Raw genomic sequence first — 19,624 nt, forward strand, 5'->3', positions numbered from 1 at the left:
TCCGGATATAGTCCGGCGAGGTCTCTTTGTCCTGAAGAGAGCACGGGTGTCAATGTGCCTCGAAGGTATAACACCTGGGATAAGGGGGCGCGCCATACCTTTGCGCTGACGCCTCGGTCCGGACTGCACTTCTTTTCTGCCCACGGGGCCCTGCGGCCCCTCGTTGGCTTGTTGCCGCAGGTTCGGCCTTCCGCCTTAAAAACCTCCCCTGCAAAGTCCGGTTGTAATCAGGAAACTGAAAACACGAGAGGGCGGACACCTATTCGGGGTACTGGGACTTCGATCTCAGTTACCTGGGAGGCCGGGATTAACCCTGGGTAATCGGCCGTAATGGCCACCAAGGCGTTGGCCTTGCTCAATTGATGGAACACTCCCTCAATCAGCTCCACAGATATGTCCAGATCCTCTTGAGAGGCCGGGTCGAGGGACCGTCCTGGGTCCTCGGGTTGTGGAGGAGGGCTGCTTATTTCCTTAACAGCCCGGCGCAGTTCCTGCATTGAAGTCGTTAGACTGAATATTTAACAATGGGAATACAAAACGGATGGGCAAGTAAATATGACCGCTTACCCAGCTTGGGGGATTGTGCATAGAGAATCCACCCTGTGGGTTGACGCGGAGAAATTCCTCCTCTTCTCCCTTATACAAAGTGGACAAGATCTTTAGTAGAGCGACAGCTGAATCCGGCCCCTTACGGCCGTAGCGGGTGGCGTCGTCCTCCCCGTTGAAGTCCCACATGGGGTGGCTTCTATACTGAAGCGGTTGCACGCCCCGCATAATGCATTCAGCCATAACCCCGGTCATGGTTAGTCCGGAATGGACTAACAATCTTATTCGGCCCATCAGGTAAATGATGTCCCTATCACTTTCCCTCTGAGGGCTTCGTGGACACCAGCTCAGGCGCTTCTTTAAGGGAGCATTGTCGAATTCAGGGAGGCCGATCCGGACAGGATCCGGCAGCGGGACGTCTTCTATATAGAACCATTCCGAGGGCCAGTCTTCGGACGCCTTCTTTGGGGTTTCGGACAGATATCCGGTCCCGACGATGCGCCACACTTCGGCTCTGCCCACTTGATACATTGACCCCTCCTTAGAGTGGGGCACAAGGCAGAATAGCCTTTTCCATAGCCCGAAATGAGCCTCGATACCTAAAAACAGCTCGCAGAGGGCTACGAAGCCCGCGATATGCAATACGGAGGCAGGCGTGAGATTGTGTAGCTGGAGGCCATAGAACTCCAGGAGCCCCCAGAGAAATGGATGGATTGGAAATCCGAGCCCCCTTATTAAATAAGGGACGAGGCACACCCGCTCTCCTTTGGAGGGATAAGGGGCACTCTCCGCTTGCTCTCCGCCATTATAGATGGCAAGGCCGGCTCGAACCGGGACCATATAGGCCGGGGGGGAAATCCCTTGGTCTGGAGCGTCACTAGCTCGCTATGCGGGATGGAGCATCTCTCCCAATATCCAGGCTGAGGGCTGGAAGGGCGAGGGGAGGAGTCGCGATGGCTGGCCATGGTGGAATGGACCTTTGTCGGATGCGCTCTGATGAACACTCGCGAAGGGGGGAAGATGTGGTTTGGATCTAAAGCCTCGTCCCCTTAAATAGGTCAGCTCATTTACGCGGCTAGGGGTGTGAATGTAAAAACACTTAGACTTTTCATATTCGTTTGACACGTGGGAAGCGGCCATTATTGGGCGTAGAAGCCAAGGAGCGCAACATCTACAAGAAACCGGACTTTATTCAACAGGTACACCGAATTTGGAGGAGAACCCGCCTTGCAATGCCGAAGACAATCTGCGCGTCGGACTCATCGTCATTGAAGCCTGGTTCGGGGGCTACTGAGGGAGTCCTGGATTAGGGGGTGTCCGGATGGCCGGACTATACCTTCAGCCGGACTCCTGGACTATGAAGATACAAGATTGAAGACTCCATCCCGTGTCCGGAAGGGACTTTCCTTGGCGTGGAAGGCAAGCTTGGCGATACGGATATGTAGATCTCCTACCATTGTAACCGACTTTGTGTAACCCTAACCCTCTCCGGTGTCTATATAAACCGGAGGGTTTTAGTCCATAGGACAACATACACAACCATAATCATACCATAGGCTAGCTTCTAGGGTTTAGCCTCTCCGATCTCGTGGTAGATCTACTCTTGTACTGCCCATATCATCAATACTAATCAAGCAGGACGTAGGGTTTTACCTCCATCCAGAGGGCCCGAACCTGGGTAAAACTTCGTGTCCCTTGCCTCCTGTTACCATCCGGCCTAGACGCACAATTCGGGACCCCCTACCCGAGATCCGCCGATTTTGACACCGACAGTGGGCGTGCCCTCCACCCTCGTGGGCACGTGGAAGGTCCCCCTGGTGTGTTCTCAGTGCCAATAATTCTTAAATATTCTGGAAAAAATCATATTTCATTTTCAGGGCATTTGGAGAACTTTTATTTTTGGGGTATTTTTTATTGCAAGGATAATTCAGAAAATAGACATAAAATACTATTTTTACTTTATTTAAGATAAATAACAGAAAGTAAAAAGGAGGGTACAGAAAGTTGTGCTTTCTAACTTCATCCATGTCATGCTCATCAAAAGGAATCCGCTAAGAAGGTTGATCAAGTCTTGTTAACAAACTCATTCCGAATTGCATGAAACCAGAGAAATTTCGAATAACAGTAGGTTACCTCAACAGGGATATGCACATCCCCAACAATAAGAATATCATATTTCTTCTTGACAGTAGGAAGAGGAAATTCAAAACCTCCAATAATAATCGTTGAAAATTTTCCAATATGATTGATACTGTGGACTTGAGGTTGTTTCCTCAGAAAGTGTACCGTATGCTCATTACCATTAACATGAAAAGTGGCATTGCCTTTGTTTCAATCAATAACGGCCCCTGCAGTATTCAAAAAGGGTCTACCAAGGATAATTGACATACTATCGTCCTCGGGAATATCAATAATAATAAAGTCCGTTAAAATAGTAACGTTTGCAACCACAACAGGCACATCCTCACAAATACCGACAGGTACAACAGTTGATTTATCAGCCATTTGCAAAGATATTTCAGTAGGTGTCAACTTATTCAAATCAAGTCTACGATATAAAGAGGGAGGCATAACACTAACACCGGCTCCAAGATCACATAAAGTAGTTTTAACATAGTTTCTTTTAATGGAGCATGGTATAGTTGGTACTCCTGGATCTCCAAGTTTCTTTGGTATTCCACCCTTAAAAGTGTAATTAGCAAGCATGGTGGAAATTTCAGCTTCCGGTATCTTTATTTTATTAGTAACAATATCCTTCATGTACTTAGCATAAGGATTCATTTTAAGCATATCAATCAAACGCATTCGCAAAAAGATAGGTCTAATCATTTCAGCAAAGCGCTCAAAATCCTCATCATCCTTTTTCTTGGATGGTTTAGGAGGAAAAGGCATGGGTTTCTGAACCCATGGTTCTCTTTCTTTACCGTGCTTCCTAGCAACAAAGTCTCTCTTATCATAACATTGATTCTTTGACTGTGGGTTATCAAGATCAACAACGGGTTCAATCTCCACATCATTATCATTGCTAGGTTGAGCATCAACATGAACATCATCATTAACATTATCACTAGGTTCATGTTCATTACCAGATTGTGTTTCAGCATCAGAAATAGAAATATCATTGGGATTCTCAGGTGTGTCAACAACAGGTTCACTAGGAGCATGCAAAGTCCTATCATTTTTCTTCTTCTTCTTCTTAGAAGAACTAGGTGCATCAACATTAGTTCTCTGAGAATCTTGCTCAATTCTCTTAGGATGGCCCTCAGGATACAAAGGTTCCTGAGTCATTTTACCCCCTCTAGTCATAACTCTAACAGCATTATCATTTTTCTTATTGTTTAATTCATTGAGCAAATCATTCTGAGTCTTAAGTACTTGTTCTACTTGAGTGGTAACCATAGAAGCATGTTTACTAATAAGTTTAAGTTCACCTTTAACTCTAGACATATAATCACTCAAGTGTTCAAGCATATCAGCATTGCGTTTCAATTGTCTACCAACATAAGCATTGAAGTTTTCTTGTTTAACAATAAAATTATCAAACTCATCTAAGCATTGGCTAGCAGACTTATAATGAGGAATATCACCTTCATCAAATCTATAGAGAGAATTTACCTTTACTACATGTGTTGGGTTATCAAGACCATGTATCTCTTCAATAGGTGGTAAATTCTTAACATCTTCAGCTTTAATACCTTTTTCTTTCATAGTTTTCTTTGCCTCTTGCATATCTTCATGACTGAGAAATAGAATACCCCTTTTCTTCGGAGTTGGCTTAGGAGTTGGTTCAGGAAGTGTCCAATCATTTTCATTACTCAACATATTATTCAATAGCAATTCAGCTTGATCAATAGTTCTTTCCCTGAAAACACAACCAACACAACTATCCAGGTGGTCTCTGGAAGCATCAGTTAGTCCATTATAAAAGATATCAAGCATTTCATTTTCTCGAGAGGATGATCAGGAAAAGCATTAAGTAATCGGAGAAGCCTCCCCCAAGCTTGTGGGAGACTCTCTTCTTCAATTTGCACAAAATTATATATTCCCCTTAAGGCAGCTTGCTTCTTATGAGCAGGGAAATATTTAGCAGAGAAGTAATAAATCATATCCTGGGGACTATGCACACAACCAGGATCAAGAGAATTAAACCATGTTTTAGCATCACCCTTTAATGAGAGCAGAAACAACTTAAGGATAAAGTAATAGCGAGTTTTCTCATCATGAGTAAACAGGGTGGCTATATCATTTAATTTAGTAAGATGTGCCACAACTGATAGAGGCGAGGGTGTCCCGATCTTTCGATGAGATGATAACTATCGATTTGATGGAGTCGACTTTGACGATTCGACTACAAACGTGCAAGCCGTTGTGCCTTAACAATCGCTAAACCAATCTCCTGAGGTTACTGACGATGTCGGAAGCACGGTCAGCCTGACCACGAAGGTCTATTCCTACAAGCAATCGAAGAACGAGCAAGAATATGATAAAGCAATCTGAATATTGCGAATATATATGAAGTATTGATAATGGCGGGGATCCGTAAACGGTCTTGGTCTGGTCGTTGGACACAAACGAAGTTCACGAAGTTGCAATGGCTAACTTTTAACTAAACAAATCCAACCGAAAAAGCTACTAGATGGATATACTTATATAGGAGCAAGGGGTGGCGGCCAAGGAGGTGGAAGGACGTCCCAAGGCAGCCTAAAACTAACCCTAGGTCGTACAAGGCTCATGGGCCCAAGTGGAGGTGGTGCAACACCTTTGGACTTGTTGTTTGAATAGCGTCAGATTGTTTCGTCGATATCTCAAGCTCCGGACGAATTTGAAGGTGATTCCAATTGGGTTGGAAAGAGCATGAAATCTACTTTCCAACAAAAAAAGAATCACCCAATTTGGAGTCCGTATAAAAAAGTTGTTGGCGTTTTGAGTCAGGTATGTCAGTGCAGCCCGAATCTGAATCCAAAACGTGAGAGACTTGGACTCTATCTTCTCTTGGCCCAAAGGTGATGTGAGAGGACTTTTTGAACAGAACCTAAACTTCTCCTTTTCCCTTATCTTCATATGTGGATTGTACAAATGTCCCATACACCTGCAATTAGACAAAACACAAAAGTGTGTGAAGTATTTTTGTTCTGAATAACATAAATAGATTATTGAATAGTTTGCACTAGAAATCACCTGACAAATATGCATGTATGCAATATTTTTGGTCGTATTCAAGGTAGTCATGTCCTCATCATTCTCCCCTTCTTGAAAACAAAGTTGTCCTAGGCGTTTCTTAATCTGAAATGTGGCTAACAAAAGAGACAAGGTGTACATGTTGTATATGTATATGTCATCCATTTTTACTTCCCCTAATTTTTGCACATATGACACATGTATACATGATAGAGGCGAGGGTGTCCCGATCTTTCAATGAGATGATAACTATCAATTTTATGGATTCGACTTCGACGATCCAACTACAAACATGCAAGACATTGCGCCTTAGCAATCGCTAAACCAATCTCCTGAGGTTACTGACGATGCCGGAAGCACGGTCACCCTGACCAGGAAGGTCTATTCCTGCAAGAAATCGAAGAACGAGCAAGAATATGATAAAGCAATCTGAATATTGCAAATATATATGAAGTATTGATAATGGCGGGGATCCGTAAGCGGTCTTGGTCTGGTCGTTGGACACAAACGAAGTACACGAAGTTGCAATGGCTAACTTTTAACTAAACAAATCCCAAGGAAAAAGCTACTAGATGGATATACTTATATATGAGCAAGGGTTGGCTGCCAAGGAGGTGGAAGGACGTCCCAAGGCAGCCTAAAACTAACCCTAGGTCGTACAAGGCTCATGGGCCCAAGTGGAGGTGGTGCAACACCTTTGGACTTGTTGTTTGAATCGGATTCTGCTGCAGCGTCAGATTGTTTCGTCGATATCTCAATGCTTCGGACGAATTTGAAGGTGATTCCAATTGGGTTGGAAAGAGCATGAAATCTACTTTCCAACAAAAAAAGAATCACCCAATTTGGAGTTTGTATGAAAAAGTTGTTGGCGTTTTGAGTCAGGTATGTCAGTGCAGTCCGAATCTGAATCCAAAACGTGAGAGACTTGGAATCTATCTTCTCTTGGCCCAAAAGTGACGTGAGAGGACTTTTTGAACAGAACCTAAACTTCTCCTTTTCCCTTATCTTCATATGTGGATTGTACAAATGTCCCATACACCTGCAATTAGACAAAACACAAAAGTTTGTGAAGTATTTTTGTTCTGGATAACATAAATAGATTATTGAATAGTTTGCACTAGAAATCACCTGAAAAATATGCATGTATGCAATATTTTTGGTCGTATCCAAGGTAGTCATGTCCTCATCAACAACAGTTTCAGATTCATAGCCATAAAAAGGATCAGATTCAACCAAAGTAATTAACTCAGGATCGACAGAGAAATCATAATCCTTATCGGAAATAAAGATAGGTGAAGTAGCAAAAGCAGGGTCATATTTCATTCTAGCATTTAAAGATTTTTCTTTAAGCTTAGCTAATAGTTTCTTAAGATCTGATCTATCATTGCAAGCTAAGAAGTCTCTAGCAGTTTCTTCATCCATAACATAACCCTCAGTCACAACAGGCAATTCATATCTAGGGGAGAATCTTCATCATCACTTTCATCAATATTATCAGTTTCAATAATTTCATTCTCTCTAACCCTAGCAAGTTGTTCATCAAGAAATTCACCTAGTGGCACAATATTATCAAGTGTAGAAGTAGTTTCATCATAAGTATCATGCAAAGAAGAAGTGGCATCATCAATAACATGCGACATTTCAGAATGAATAGCAGGTGTAGGTGTCGCAAGTTTACTCAAAACAGTAGGTGAATCAAGTGCGGAGCTAGATGGTAGTTCCTTACCTCCCCTCGTAGTTGAGGAAAAAATCTTGGTTCTTTTATCTTTCAAGTTCTTCATAGTGAGCAGTAGATATAAATCCCAAGTGACTCAAAGAATAGAGCTATGCTCCCCGGCAACGGCGCCAGAAAATAGTCTTGATAACCCACAAGTATAGGGGATCGCAATAGTTTTTGAGGGTAGAGTATTCAACCCAAATTTATTGATTCGACACAAGGGGAGCCAAAGAATGTTCTCGAGTATTAGTAGCTGAGTTGTCAATTCAACCACACATGGAAACTTAATATCTGCAACAAAGTATTTAGTAGCAAAGTAATATGATAGTAGTGGTAACGGTGGCAAAAGTAACGGTATCAGTTTTAGTTTTATAGTGATTGTAACAGTAACAATGAAAAAGTAAATAAGCGAAGATCAATATATGAAAAGCTCGTAGGCAATGGACCAGTGATGGATAATTATGTCGGATGCGATTCCTCATGCAATAGTTATAATATAGGGTGACACAGAACTAGCTCCAGTTCAATCAATGTAATGTAGGCATGTATTCCGAATATAGTCATACGTGCTTATGGAAAAAGAACTTGCATGACATCTTTTGTCCTAGACTCCCATGGCAGCGGGGTCCTATTGGAAACTAAGGGATATTAAGGCCTCCTTTTAATAGAGTATCGGACCAAACCATTAACACTTAGTGAATACATGAACTCCTCAAACTACGGTCATCACCGGTAAGTATCCCGATTATTGTCACTTCGGGGTTAACGGAGCATAACACATAATAGGTGACTATAGACTCGCAAGATAGGATCTAGAACTCACATATATTCATGAAAACATAATAGGTTCAGATCTGAAATCATGGCACTCGGGCCCTAGTGACAAGCATTGAGCATAGCAAAGTCATAGCAACATCAATCTCAGAACATAGTGGATACTAGGGATCAAACCCTAACAGAACTAACTCGATTACATGATAAATCTCATCCAACCCATCACCGTCCAGCAAGCCTACAATGGAATTACTCACGCACGGCGGTGAGCATCATGAAATTGGTGATGGAGGAAGGTTAATGATGACGATGGCGACGGATTCCCCTCTCCGGAGCCCCGAACGGACTCCAGATCAGCCCTCCCGGGAGAGTTTAGGGCTTGGCGGTGGCTCCGTATCGTAAAACACGATAAATCCTTCTCTTTGATTTTTTTTCTCCCCGAAAGTGAATATATGGAGTTGGAGTTGAGGTCGGTGGAGCGTCAGGGGGCCCACGAGGCAGGGGGCATGCCTAGGGGGGCAGGCGCGCCCCCACCCTGTGGACAGGGTGTGGGCCCCCTGACGTAGATTCTTTCGCCAGTATTTTTTATATATTCCAAAAATAATCTCCGTTGATTTTCAGGTCATCCCGAGAACTTTTATTTCTGCACAAAAATAACACCATGGCAATTCTACTGAAAATAGCGTCAGTCCGGGTTAGTTCCATTCAAATCACGCAAATTACAGTCCAAAACAAGGGCAAAAGTGTTTGGAAAAGTAGATACGTTGGAGACGTATCATTAACCTCGTTGGGGGCCCAGATATGAATTCTCGAGCGGTAGCCCAGGCCGCGTCACGGGGCTCGGTGATATAGAACCATTCCTTTTGCCAGACCTTAACCGTGTCAATAAACACACCCTCCGGCTAGCCGAGTTGGGAAAGCCTGCTGACCATGGCGCCCCCACAATCTGGGTGCTGGCCATCAACGATTTTTGGCTTAACGTTATAAACCTTGAGCCATAGGCCAAAGTGCGGCTGGACCCAAAGGAAGGCCTCACAAATGATGACGAAGGCCGAAATATGGAGGAATGAATTCGGAGACATGTCATGGAAGTCAAGGCCGTAGTAGAACATCAACCGTCGAACGAAAGGATGGAGGGGGAAACCTAGTCCCCGGATAAAGTGGGGGACGAACACTACCCGTTCACCTGCGCGAGGCGTCGGCATGATCTGGCCTTCTTCCGGGGCTCGATGGGCAACATTGGGGGAAAGGAAGCCCGGTCGCTGTCGGTGACGCATGAGGCCTCCCACCTGCCCTTCGCTCCAGATCCAGCCATTGCGAACTCGATTTGGCAGAAAGATGGGTGGGAGTGCTTGAGCTCTATAGATTGGGAAAGTTGTGGCAAGAAGGGGAAGAAGGCGTACGGGGATAGCCGTGGCTGCCCCTCTTTATAAGCAGTTGTAATATCAGGAGTCCTGTAAATGGGCCACCCACCTCGCCTCTTCTCGATATACTCCTAGCATTATGCGTGAGTGGGATATTGTGACTCATTGATCAAATCCCTTAAAGTGGGGGCACGATCTCCGCCTTGAAGGGACATGTCATCAAAAGGGCGGCCTCGAGGCGCCTATCGAGTCTTCGTGTTTATGACTAGACGCGACCCTTCACCTAAAGTTATCGGTCAAAGACACTATTCACATTCAGACGATTAGCCTTCAAGGCTAAGTAAAGCAGATAGTTTGGAGTCCGGATGCGGTTCGGTGTATGGACAAACTGAATCAAGTACCATTCGAAGAAAAATGAACTCACCTGCAAGCCAGAGCCTACGGTCTTGGAAGTCACGAGAAGCCGATGTTGAAGGCTAGTTCTGGGGCTACTAAGGGAGTCCTGAATTAGGGGGTCCTCGGGGTGCCGGCTCATCTCACGTGGGCCGGACATTTGGGCCGCACCGTATCCGGACCGAAGGCCTTTTGTGCCCTGGTGTGCCCCCAAGTTAAGATAGAAGACCCGGAGTTTCCTTGATGTAACCGACTACCTGTAAACCCTAGCACCCCTGGTGTCTATATAAACTAGGGGGCTTAGTTCGTAGAGGCTAGAGGAACAATCACCATCCTACTAGTTAGGTTTTAGTTCGTCTGATCTCGTGGTGGATCTACTATGTAACCCCCTCATACACAAGCAATATAATCAAGCAGGACGTAGGGTTTTGCCTCTTAGAGAGGGGGCGAACCTGGGTAAACATCGTGTCCTACATCTACTGTTCCCCATCGATCCAAGGTCCATAGTTTGGAACCCCCTACCCGAGATCCGCCGGTTTTGACACTAACAACAACCACTCGTGCCCGTCATGGTCTACTATAGCCTAGTCGTCGCCTTGAGGATGCTCATGCCGCCACTGTCATGCCATCGTCGCTTCCCACATCGGCTCGTGCATCTCCCCGTGATCCTGCATGGCATTCTGCCATGCAAGACGAGTATGATGCTTTGCAGGCCAACCGCACCTGGACTCTTGTGCCTCGACCACGTGGTGTTAACATCTTCATCTACAAATGGGTATTTTCGCATAAACTCAAACCCGATGGCTCCCTGGATCGCTACAAAGCACGTTGGGTTGTTTAATGATTCACACAGCGTGCTGTCATAGACCCTGGTGAGACTTTTAGTCCCGTTGTTAAACCTGATATAGTTCGCTCAGTCTTGCATATTGCCGCTTCTCGCCACTGGTCGGTACATCAGTTGGACGTATTCTATGCTTTTCTTCATGGAGTTCTACATGAGTGTGTCTACCATGCTCAACCTATGGGGTTCATTAATGCCGCCAACCCTAAGCATGTTTGCCTACTGTCCAAATCACTTTATCGGCTCAAACAGGCTCCTCGCGCTTGGTACACGCACATCGGTGATTTTCTTTGGCGCCTTGGGTTCACTTCGGCTCTTTCGGACACCTCACTGTTTGTGCTTCGTGATACGTCCATTTTGCATCATGCTTTTATATCGATATTTATTGCATTATGGACTGTTATTTCACTTTATGTCACAATACTTATGGCTATTCTCTCTTATTTTACAAGGTTTACATAAAGAGGGAGAATGCCGGCAGCTGGAATTCTCGGCTGGAAAAGGAGCAAATATTAGAGACCTATTCTGCGCAACTCCAAAAGTCCTGAAACTCCATGGAACATCTTAAAATAAATAAAGAAAAATCCTCGCAAAAGATGAAGGCCAGGGGGCCCACACCCTTCTCACGAGGGTGGGGGCGCCCCCCCTAGGGCGCGCCCCCTACCTCGTGGCCCCCCTGGTGGCTCTCCGACGTCCATCTTCTCCTATATGAGGTCTTTCAATGAGAAAAAAATAGGAAGGAACTTTTCGGGACGAGACTCCGCCGCCATGAAGCGGAACCTTGGCGGATCCAATCTAGAGCTCCGGCAGAGCTGTTCTGCCGGGGAAACTTCCCTCCCGGAGGGGGAAATCATCACCATCGTCATCACCAACGCTCCTCTCATCGGGAGAGGGCAATCTCCATCAACATCTTCACCAGCACTATCTCATCTCCAAACCCTAGTTCATCTCTTGTATCCAATTCTTGTCTCAAAGTCCGGAATTGGTGCTAGTAGGTTGCTAGTAGTGTTGATTACTCCTTGTAGTTGATGCTAGTTGGTTTAATTGGTGGAAGATCATATGTTCAGATCCTATATGCATATTATTACCCCTCTGATTATGAACATGAATATGCTTTGTGAGTAATTACGTTCGTTCCTGAGGACAAGGGAGAAGTCTTGCTATGAGTAGTCATGTGAATTTGGTATTAGTTTGATATTTTGATAAGATGTATGTTGTCTAGCCTCTAGTGGTGTTATGTGAACGTCGACTACATAACACTTCACCATTATTTGGGCCTAGAGGAAGGCATTGGGAAGTAATAAGTAGATGATGGGTTGCTAGAGTGACAGAAGCTTAAACCCTAGTTTATGCGTTGCTTCGTAAGGGGCTGATTTGGATCCATATGTTTCATGCTATGGTTAGGTTTACCTTAATACTTTTGTTGTAGTTGCGGATGCTTGCAATAGAGGTTAATCATAAGTGGGATGCTTGTTCAAGTAAGAACAGCACCCAAGCACCGGTCCACTCACATATCAAATTATCAAAGTATCAAACGCGAATCATATGAACGTGATGAAAACTAGCTTGACGATATTCCCATGTGTCCTCGGGGGCGCTTTTCCTATTATAAGAGTTTGTTCTGGCTTGTCCTTTGCTACAAAAGGATTGGGCCACCCTGCTGCACTTTATTTACTTTTGTTACTTGTTGCTCGTTACAATTTATCCTAACACAAAACTATCTGTTACCACTTATTTCAGTACTTGCAGAGAATACCTTTCTGAAAACCGCTTATCATTTCCTTCTGCTCCTCGTTGGGTTCGACACTCTTACTTATCGAAAGGACTATGATAGATCCCCTATACTTGTGGGTCATCAAGACTCTTTTCTGGCGCCGTTGCCGGGGAGTGTAGCGCCTTTGGTAGGTGGAATTTGGTAAGGAAAAATTTATATAGTGTGCTGAAATTTACTGTCACTTGTTACTATGGAAAGTAATTCTCTGAGGGGCTTGTTTGGGGTATCTTCACCCCGTCCAGTAGAGCAAAGAGTTGCTCCTCAACCTACTAAACCTATTGAAAATGAAACTCCTTTTGAATTTCCTTCGGCTATGATGGAAAAACTGCTAGCTAACCCTTTTACAGGATATGGAACAAAGCATCCTGATGAGCACTTAATATATGTGGATGAAGTTTGTGGATTATTTAAGCTTGCAGGTATACCTGATGATGTTGCTAAGAAGAAGGTCTTCCCTTTATCTTTGAAGGGAGACGCATTGGTATGGTATAGGCTATGTGATGATATGAGATCATGGGACTATAAAAGATTGAAGTTGGAATTTCATCAAAAGTATTACCCTATGCATCTTGTTCATCGTGATCGCAATTATATATATAATTTTTGGCCTCGCGAAGGAGAAAGCATCGCTCAAGCTTGGGGAGGCTTAAATCAATGTTATATTCATGCCCCAATCATGAGCTCCCGAGAAAAATAATTATGCAAAGTTTTTATGCTCGGCTTTCTGAAAACAATCGCACCATGCTCGATACTTCTTGTGCTGGCTCTTTTATGATGAAGACTATTGAATTCAGATGGAATTTATTGGATAGAATTAAACGCAACTCTAAAGATTGGGACCTCGACGAAGGTAAAGAGTCAGGTATGACACCTAAGTTTGATTGTGTTAAATCTTTTATGGATACCGATATTTTCCGTAAGTTTAGCACTAAATATGGACTTGATTCTGAGATAGTAGCTTCTTTCTGTGAATCCTTTGCTACTTATGTTGATCTCCCTAAGGAGAAGTGGTTTAAATATCATCCTCCCATAGAAGTAAAAGTAGCTGCACCTATTAAAGTTGAAGAAAAGACTGTCACTTATAATGATCCTATTATTCCTACTTCTTATGTTGAGAAACCACCTTTCCCTGTTAGAGTAAAGGATCATGCTAAAGCTTCAACTGTTGTTCGTAAAAGCAATATTAGAACTTATACACCTCCTGAGCAAGTTAAAGTAGAACCTAAAATTGCTATTGTTAAAGATCTCTTGTCTGATAATATTGATGGGCATGTTATTCAGTTCGAAGGTGAAACTGCTAGAATTGCTAAACCTTGTGATAAAGATAAACATAGACCTATGGTAGGCGTGCCTGTTATTTCCGTTAAAATAGGAGGTCATTATTATCATTGCTTATGTGATATGGGTGCCAGTGCTAGTGTTATACCTTGTGACTTATACAAAGAAATTATGCATGATATTGCACCTGTTGAGTTAGAAGATATTGATGTCACAATTAAACTTGCTAATAGAGATACTATTTCACCAATTGGAATTGTTAGAGATGTTGAAGTCTTGTGTGGGAAAACTAAATATCCTTCTGATTTTCTTGTTCTTACTTCTCCGCAAGATAGCTTTTGTCCCATTATATTTGGTAGACCCTTCTTGAACACTGTTAATGCTAAGATAGACTGCGAAAAGAATGTTGTTACTATTGGCTTGGATGATATGGTTCATGAGTTTAATTTCTCTAAATTTAGTAAACAACATCGTGAGGAAGAATTACCTAGTAAGGATGAAATTATTGGTCTTGCTTCTATTGTCGTACCTCCTAGTGATCCTTTAGAACACTATTTGCTAGACCATGAAAATGATATGTTCATGAATGAAAGAAGGGAAATAGATGAAGTATTCTTTAAACAGGAACCTATTCTGCATCACAATTTGCCTGCTGAAATTTTAGGGGATCCTCCTCCACCCAAGGGTGATCCCGTGTTTGAGCTTAAACCTCTGCCTGATAATCTTAAATATGCTTATCTTGATGAAAATAAGATATATCTTGTTATTATTAGTGCTAACCTTTCAGAGCATGAAGAAGAAAGATTATTGAAAACTCTGAAGAAGCATCGTGCTGCTATTGGATATACTCTTGATGATCTTAAGGGCATTAGTCCCACTCTATGTCAACATAGAATAAATTTGGAAGCAAATGCCAAACCAGTTCGTGATCCTCAACGACGTTTGAATCCTAAAATCAAAGAAGTGGTAAGAAAAGAAATACTAAAGCTTCTGGAGGCAGGTATAATCTATCCCGTTGCTGATAGTGAGTGGGTAAGTCATGTCCATTGTGTCCCTAAGAAGGAAGGTATTATTGTTGTTCCTAATGATAAAGATGAATTGATTCCACAAAGAATTATCACAGGTTATAGGATGGTAATTGATTTCCCCAAATTAAATAAAGCTACTAAGAAAGATCATTACCCCTTACCTTTTATTGATCAAATGCTAGAAAGATTATGCAAACACACACACTATTGCTTTCTAGATGGTTATTCTGGTTTCTCTCAAATACCTGTGTCGGCTAGAGATCAATCAAAGACTACTTTTACATGCCCTTTTGGTACTTTTGCTTATAGACATATGCCTTTTGGTTTATGTAATGCACCTGCTACCTTTAAAAGATGCATGATGGCTATATTCTCTGACTTTTGTGAAAAGATTTGTGAGGTTTTCATGGACGACTTTTCCGTCTATGGTTCCTCTTTTGATGATTGCTTGAGCAATCTTGATCGAGTTTTGCAGAGATGTGAAGAAACTAATCTTGTCTTGAATTGGGAAAAGTGCCACTTTATGGTTAATGAAGGTATTGTCTTGGGGCACAAAGTTTCTGAAAGAGGTATTGAAGTTGATAAAGCCAAGGTTGATGCTATTGAAAAGATGCCATGTCCCAAGGACATCAAAGGTATAAGAAGTTTCCTTGGTCACGCTGGATTTTATAGGAGGTTCATTAAGGACTTCTCAAAAATTTCTCGGCCTCTGACTAATTTATTGCAAAAAGATATACCATTTGTCTTTGATGATGATTGTGTAGAAGCATTTGAAATACTTAAGAAAGCATTAGTCTCTGCACCTATTGTTCAGCCACCTGATTGGAATTTACCCTTTGAAATTATGTGTGATGCTAGTGATTATGCTGTAGGTGCTGTTCTAGGGCAAAGAGTTAATAAGAAATTAAATGTTATTCATTATGCTAGTAAGACTCTAGACAATGCTCAAAGAAATTATGCTACAACTGAAAAGGAGCTTTTAGCAGTTGTATTTGCTTGTGATAAGTTCAGACCTTATATTGTTGATTCTAAAGTAACTATTCACACTGATCATGCTGCTATTAAATACCTTATGGAAAAGAAAGATGCTAAACCTAGACTAATTAGATGGGTTCTCTTGCTACAAGAATTTGATTTGCATATTGTTGATAGAAAGGGAGCTGAGAACCCCGTTGCAGACAACTTGTCTAGGTTAGAAAATATTCTTGATGACCCACTACCTATTAATGATGACTTTCCTGATGAACAATTAAATGTTATAAGTACTTCTCGTAGTACTCCATGGTATGCTGATTATGCTAATTATATTGTTGCCAAGTTTATACCACCTAGCTTCACATACCAGCAAAAGAAAAAGTTCTTCTATGATTTGAGACATTACTTTTGGGATGACCCACATCTTTATAAAGAAGGAGTAGATGGTGTTATTAGACATTGTGTACCTGAGCATGAACAGGAACAGATCCTACGCAAGTGTCATTCCGAGTCTTATGGAGGACACCACGCTGGAGATAGAACTGCACATAAGGTACTGCAATCTGGTTTTTATTGGCCTACTCTCTTCAAGGATGCCTGTAAGTTTGTCTTGTCTTGTGATGAATGTCAAATAATTGGTAATATTAGTAGACGTCAAGAAATGCCTATGAATTATTCACTTGTTATTGAACCGTTTGATGTTTGGGGCTTTGATTATATGGGACCTTTTCCTGCCTCTAATGGATACACACATTTTCTAGTTGCTGTTGATTACGTTACTAAGTGGGTAGAAGCTATTCCAACTAGTAGTGCTGATCATAACACTTCTATTAAAATGCTTAAAGAAGTTATTTTTCTGAGGTTTGGAGTCCCTAGATATTTAATGACTGATGGTGGTTCACACTTTATTCATGGTGCCTTCCGTAAAATGCTTGCTAAATATGATGTTAATCATAGAATTGCATCTCCTTATCACCCACAGTCTAGTGGTCAAGTAGAGTTGAGCAATAGAGAGCTCAAATTAATTTTGCAAAAGACTGTTAATAGGTCTAGAAAGAATTGGTCTAAGAAACTTGGTGATGCATTATGGGCATATAGAACTGCATATAAAAATCCTATGGGAATGTCTCCGTGTAAAATGGTTTATGGAAAAGCATGTCACTTACCTCTCGAACTAGAACATAAGGCATATTGGGCTATTAAAGAACTCAACTATGATTTTAAACTTGCCGGTGAGAAGAGGTTATTTGATATTAGCTCACTTGACGAATGGAGAACCCAAGCTTATGAAAATGCCAAGTTGTTTAAAGAAAAAGTTAAAAGATGGCATGACAAAAGGATACAAAAGCGTGAGTTTAATGTAGGTGATTATGTATTTCTATACAACTCTCGTTTAAGATTTTTTGCAGGAAAACTTCTCTCTAAATGGGAAGGCCCTTACGTTATCGAGGAGGTCTATCGTTCCGGTGCCATAAAAATCAACAACTTCGAAGGCACAAATCCGAAGGTGGTAAATGGTCAAAGAATTAAACATTATATCTCAGGTAATCCCATAAATGTTGAAACCAATATTATTGAAATCGTAACCCCGGAGAAATACATAAGGGACACTTTCCGGAACGTTTCAGACTCCGAAAAGGAATAGGTATGTGGTAGAGTAAGTAAACCGACTCCAAAACAATTTTTAAGGCAATATTTCTCCGTTTTGGAATATTTAGAAAAAATAGAAAAATAAGCAGCAGTCCGGGAAGGACACGAGGGCCCCACGAGGGTGGTGGGCGCGCCCTACCCCCATGGGCGCCCCCCCTACCTCGTGAGCACCTCGTGTGCTTTCCGGACTCCGTTTTCTTGCGCGTTACGTATTTTGGTCGGTAAAAATTCATTATATAGATGGCGCTCCCACCGACCCACCCACCCACCGGCGACTCTCCCCGGTGATCTCCCCGTTTCCTCCGGTAACATCTGGATCTCTTCTGCGCTTTGGATTTGGATTTCTCTCCTCTCTCTTGGGATCCCATCCTCTATGGGTTCTGATGGTGGTGCAACTCTGGATCTGGATTTTTCTCGTGGTGTGGCTTTTGCCGATGAGGTTTTTAGATCTTCTGGTCTTTCGATCCATCCTTTGGAGGGATCTCGTCCTTTTGTCTTGGTGGTCTCTTTTAGCCGGCATGATTTCCGGCTTGATGAAGATTCTGTGGCTGCGGCACTCGAGGCAGCTCTAGGGGGTTCAGCAATTGATCTCATGGTGACATATATCAAGGATAAGGTCTTCTCGTTTGTGGTGTCATGCAAGGAGATTGGTTTTCATATTGTTGATTCACGCTCTTACGCTTGTCCTCAGTTCAAATGTTATTTTCATCTCTGGGGCAATGGTGGGCCGAATTGGTGGCGTGAGTTTTTAATCTGGAAAAAGGAGTGTGATGCAGAGTGGATCCTTGTTAGTCCCTCTAAGCGGCGTGCTACTCTTGGTATGTTGGCTATGCATAAACCTCCTGTCAAGTCTGCGATCAGATCTACTAATCCTACTCATAAAAGGCTTTCTTTCGCCACGTTTCAGAACTATGATGTGTGCAAGGGTTATCGTTATCCGGCTACTCAGAATTGTCTTGAGTTAGCTTCTTTGTCTGGTTATGATCTTCCCCCCAAGGAACATGTTGTCATTCATCCCCCGCCACCGGTGGAGCTTCAGTGGACAGTTGCCTCGCCGTCGATCACCTTTGGCACGGTTGTTCCTATTCGATCGTTTTCCCCGGAACCCCTAGCTCCATCTCCGGCGCGTTCTTCGGGCGGGTTTGCTAATAATTCAAATGCCGCCATGTTGGGCTCCTCTGCCATGTTGGGCCCCTCGGACTCGGTTGTTACTGGTCCCTGCCCACCTGTCTCCCAGGCCAAGTTTTTCTCCGTCGAGTGACAGCCCAATTTCTGTGAAGCCCAGTTCTCCTCTTGCCCTTTCTCCAGTTGGGCCTGCTAGCCCCACAATGATGGTGATTCCCTCCACTCAAGAGGCTCAGGATGCTTTCGAGACCATGGTCAATGACATGGTGGACCAAGTGCTTACGTGTTCTCATTGCTCCTTGGGGGGGCACCTGTCTGTCAGCTGTCCCTCCACCGTTGGATGTTTGGCCTGTGGGGATCCTGCTCATTCAAGGAAGGACTGTGAGTATATTGCGATTGAAAAAGGTTTATGTTGGAAATGGAAGCGTCCCGCTATCTCGGATAGGCCGGTCTCTCCTTCCTGTGTCGGGAAGCACGAGCTGCCGCCACCTCTGCAGGCCTGCCCTATCACATCACCATTAACCAGCCCGCCGTCTTGCGCTCCGCACACCCCAACTAGTCCGCCTCCTCCGACGCCCCCGCTTCCTTCCTCGCCACCGCCCATGGCTAACTTCGCCCTGGATCCGCAGCGTTATGTGCCGGTGGGCCATCACATCATTGACAGAGGTGTTCATCGGCTTCCTCATACTTTCGTCTCGCCTCCATCGCCCATTGTTCGTTCGCATGAGAGCTTCATGATCGCTGAGGTTATGCCGGCCCCACCTTTGCCTCGGATGGGTCAGGTACGTGAGCAGGTGGTTGAGCTTATCAACCACATGGGTTCTCATGTCCGTTCTGTTCAACCATGGATTTCTGGTGTGGGTCTGTTTGAGGTCAGAGATGCTGGTGAGCGTTTTGCTTTGATTCAACTACCTCCTCAAGATCTTGGTCAGGATAGATTTGTTCGCTTTATGAAGCATGACCATGGTGAGGGTTTTCGTG

Source organism: Triticum urartu, chromosome 5 (genome assembly GCF_003073215.2).
Source record: "Triticum urartu cultivar G1812 chromosome 5, Tu2.1, whole genome shotgun sequence".
In the NCBI taxonomy this organism is placed as follows: Eukaryota; Viridiplantae; Streptophyta; class Magnoliopsida; order Poales; family Poaceae; genus Triticum; species Triticum urartu.